The sequence below is a fragment of the Atta colombica genome, unplaced genomic scaffold, assembly GCF_001594045.1.
Source record: "Atta colombica isolate Treedump-2 unplaced genomic scaffold, Acol1.0 scaffold205, whole genome shotgun sequence".
NCBI classification, from domain to species: Eukaryota; Metazoa; Arthropoda; class Insecta; order Hymenoptera; family Formicidae; genus Atta; species Atta colombica.
Window position 1 is genome coordinate 1,718,335 of NW_017259300.1, and position 5,205 is coordinate 1,723,539.

Below are 5,205 nucleotides of genomic sequence, written 5' to 3' on the forward strand. Positions count from 1 at the left end.
ATATATATATATATGAATATTATATGGAATACATGTATATTATCTAGAATACAACCTTAATGTTAACTGTTAAGATTACAATATAATTATGTTACAATATAATGTATGATATGTATTTTTACTAATTTTGTTGCATAATTTCCTATATTATATGTATGTTATATTTTGACTAAAGTAATGACATCCATTAATAACGGAAAGATAAAGGACATACATCACGAATGCAAGATATTCTTAGCGAGTAGTTATATTTGACTACAAAAATTATAATCGAATTATACAAATTTTAAATAGACGTTCCGGCCTTACATTAGGCCATCTTCAGTATATACAAATATCATACATTATTTTCCGCGTAATGGGCGACCACTCTAATTATTTTCTTAAATACGTCTAATTGTAACGTAAAAACACTCGTTATTTAATAATTATTTTGCATTATTCCTTATATCGATGTTAGTCTAAAGAATTTCTAGTTATCCTATCCAAAGGAAATTTTTTTTTTTTAATTATACATTTTCCGATAGTCCAAATGCTCGTACTTAGTTGTTACTTTAACGTCAATTAATAATATTCAAATTTTTTAATTCATCAATCAATTACATTATGCGCAAATGCAACTTTTTAATAGCTGCATTTACGTATTGCTATTAATAAATCGATAAATTAAAAGAGTTGCCTGTAATAATATGAAATCATCAAAAATAGCAATTAACAATCTCTCTGAATTGTTTCGTGTATTAAAAAACTTTAATAATATATATTTACTTGTGATAAATTTTACAAAACATGATGTTTAAATAAAATTTATTAATCGTATTTGCTCTTAAAAGGTGTTCTCAATAATTCATAATTAATACACAATTCAGCTTTTAATTGCTATTTATTAAATTACTAATAAGAATTATTAAATCAATTTATTTTCAAATCATTTTAAATACATATAAAGCGCAGATGATGATTTTATACTAACTGCTTTTTATTAGTGATTTTTTTTACTAACGATTTTTATTACTAACTGTCAATGGCTGCTTTGTCAATTTTAATATTTATTATTATAATGTTATCACAAGTAAAAATACATTTTTTGAAATTATATCATTAAATTAATAATAATAATTTATATACTTTATGAATGTTTTGTTATCTTCGTTAGATGATAAGTGTACAATAGATATATAACATTTAAAGATATTTTGTTAAATATGATAAAAATATTAATTTTTGACATATACTCCTGTTATTTAATATTTTTGTCTCATTCTCAAAAAAAGATTATTTTCTTTTAATAATTATTTTTAATAATAATTATTTTTATGGCATTAATCGATCTAACATTTATTTGAAAAATAAAATTAGACCGCGCCAACATAACGCGCACAATATGCATAATGAGCTTCGGAATGAGTATAATGTTGGAGGAAAAGGTCATCCTTAACTCTCTGGCGACGTGGGCAGAAATCCCAGAGGAAGGGGTATAAGATTGATTGCAGGTGTGAGAAAGGTGCGAGAAACGAGTCGGAACGATGTAGTGGTTTAGTTGTTTTTGTATTAACCGAGCACTGCACTGACGCATACTCATCCAACACATAAGTTGATATTTACTCGATGTCGCATAGTGTGATTACTTCCATTTTTGCGAGATATTTGCGAGGAGATAAAGTCACGATTTATCCATCTTTAGAACAAGAAAAAAGTATTTCAGTTTTTCAAATTACAATAATTTTCACTTTAATAGCTTTTTATGTATATATTTATAAATTTGTAACTATGATTATAAAAATTTCTAATAAAAAATAATCTCTCTCCTTTCTATTATAATAATCTAATTATATCTTTTAACATTTGTTTAATAATAAATATTCTTTAATTCATTTTCTTTACTAACTTTTTGATTGAAATATGGTAATAAATTATAACTTTCTATCAACTCTTCTATAAAAAAAAATTAATATTAAATTTATCAAAGCGACTGAAGGGAATGCTGGTTATCTGTTTAATCATATCGTAATCATACAACATGCAACAGTTATGACTAAATGACTTAAATTTTATAAACTTTATCAATTTATTAATCGTTCGTATTCTGCGTGCCAACTGTTTACACTGCAGTAATGTTTGCATAAAGCATTTCATTCGTATTCATGAATGGAAATCGGATTATTCCCTCTTCCCCCCCCCCTCTCCTTTCGTGCGATAAGTCTTCGGATACATAACGAATAATTTAGTGACTAATAGAATAATGAAATGTTATAAATATAAAAAATTGCAACAATTCTTATTATTACAGTAATAAAATAATCTTTCACATTTCAAAATACTCTATCAATAATGTTATAAATACAGCTTAATATAAATAACAATTAAATTAAATTAATGTGTAAAAATTAGAAAACAGTAATAAACGAATAAATGTAAATAAATTAAAAACTTTTATAGAAAGTAAAAATTATTCCTTATTCGGGAAATTGTTGTAGCTTTTGATACAGATCCTTGAGTTGTCGGAAGACTAACTCTTTAGAGTTTTAGGACTAACTCAAAATATTTTGAGAAGCACTCAACGTGCGAAATGTATGATTTGTCAACTCAAATATCAAGATACAAGATCCAATAAAAGATTGATTTTCCGATGAATATCTCGACATATGTCTCCAGCAAGAATGTAACATATCCTGTTGAAATATGTCATAAGTCGATCGTATTGCAGACTCTTTTCTTCGAGAGAATATTACATATTTGTATGGGAGAGTCATCTATATGTAGAGGAACTATCCAACTCTGGAAATGATCGAAATGTAAATATTTGATCAATCAGATGTCTCGAGCACAATTTGCATTTTGTAGAAAAAAATAAAAGATTTAGATAAATAAATAAAACTAAAAGGGAAAAAATAAAATAATAAATATTATCAGCATATTTGCAAATACAAAAGCAAACAAAATCGTAATAGTTAACACATTATTTTGAATACATAATAGTTAACCATTATTTCAAATATATAATATAAATTAAACAATTTGATTATACTTAATGATATTTCATGTTAAATATTCGATAAAGATGCAATACAAGAATCATGTCAAATATAACAAAAGTTATGGAAATTGGACCAATTAATAATTATATTGCAAATTGATAATTAATAGATATAACTAATAAAATAGATAAAATAACTAATAAATAGATGTTTCTTTCGATTGTCTCTATGAAGAGCAATTATGTCAGAATGAAAATTTATCATTTAATAAATTATTTTATTTTTACATAATATTTATATAATATTTAATTTGCTCTAAAAACAGTAAGTAAGTTAATATATTTTATTTAAAAATATTTAAAAAATTTTTGAAATTAAATTTCTTGGAGCTTCTTTATCACTCTAGAGATTTCAATCCTAAAAGCAATCATGATTGCGGAATTTCTGCTATATCCAGAGTAGTACATTGTGTTTGACTATCAGAGTTACTTCATATATATGAAACTATTCAACAAGTTTCTTACCATTATCGAATCACGTATTCCAGCAATGGATGAATTGTTCACAGAAGAGCTTTGTTCTCATGAGAATATATACCGAGTGTCAACACGCTGTCTCTTCTCTTTCTACATCTTTCGAAAGACAATGAATGAGAAAGTAGTATAAATCGCGTATTACTATATTAATTACTATTTATTATTAATAATTGTGTCATACTATTTTGTCACATTATGTATTACGTATATTCTTATGTACATATTATATAACATATACGCGTAATTGCATTATGATTTTTATTTTTATTTATAAAAAATACATCTTAAATAATTAATTACTTAATTTTAAATACTTTAAATACTTTAATTATTTTTCATTTTGTAAAATTTTCAAGTATAAGATTTGCAGATATATAAATTATAAGTGTATATAGTAGACTTTGAAAGAAAATCTAAAAAAAATTTTTTTTTAGAAATCTTTGATCGCAAAATAATATGAAATAACATAAAAAATTGATGCGCAGATTATTATCTATATTTTTTTTATTATAATTTTAAAATAAATGGAAGGTATCAGTTTTTAATTAAAAATTATATTCTAATTTCTGCGAATTATGTTCTAAAAGCATTACCGCAAGCGAATATTTATTATTATAAATATTCACATAAATATTCACATATAATAATAACAAAAAAATGTTATTATCATAAACTTATTCCGTATTCTTATAACATTAACAAATCAGTCACAATTCATCCATTTGAAAACACAATTCATGAAATAAATATTTTCAATTTATCCAATTTATAGCAATACTATTTATTAAAAAAGATCTTCCCTCTGTGTTATTAAATCCTTATAACACATTTTTAAATTGTTATTGCAATGGAAAGCACATATTCGTAAAAAAAAAATTTTATTACATTTATTAAGAAACTTTTCGTCTGGCTAAATTTTCAAAATTTAATTTTCGTTTCAATGATAATCCTAGATACGCATAATTTTGTTTTCATTCATATTCGTGACGCACCTCGGAAGATTCTTCCTGTACTTTATGTTTGTTCGCGTCCTTCAAAACTCCTAATATTTGAATAATAAAGTTAGCAAAGTCAATCAAACTGCTTCCGACAATATTGGAAACTACATATCCCTAGCGATTAAATAACACAGAAATTGCCAGCAATGTATGCCCACGTACATTGAATCTTTTTGAGAAACACTTAATTTTCTTTATAATGTTTTTTAAATAACATTTTAATGTTTAATTAAATTACGAATTGCAATGAAACCTCTCAATATATGTTGTTCTTTTAAAAATGTAATTTTACTGTACTTTGTATATCGATCCTCCGATCCTTATTCGATATTCAATCAATGTTATAAGATTTTTTTGCTTATAATCGAGACTCGTCATTAGTTTCTACAATCAGCTTTTAATTTGCTTTACTGAGTACAGCGTTTACGATAATTGCCTGATTTAAATAAAAATTAAAATCATTGCAAGAAAAATTGCGGAGGATGTTTAATAATGAATATTTTATAACATTACAGAAGCAAATATTGTCAATTAGACAATTTATTGATATTTTTCTAAATCCGAATGTTCTTTCGATCCAATTAAAAAGAAATGAATTTGTGATGATGTGGATATTATTTTTAACTCCAATTAAAAAGAAATGAATTTGTGATGATGTGGATATTACTTTTAACTTGTATATATATATATATA

General features: G+C 24.4%; 1 protein-coding gene across 2 annotated transcripts in view; it reads left to right on the forward strand.

Moving 5' to 3' along the window:
* Positions 1-5,205, forward strand: part of LOC108687333 (tachykinins) — a 61,933-nt gene that overhangs the window by 47,615 nt on the left and 9,113 nt on the right. The gene's annotated exons all lie outside the window — the stretch shown is intronic.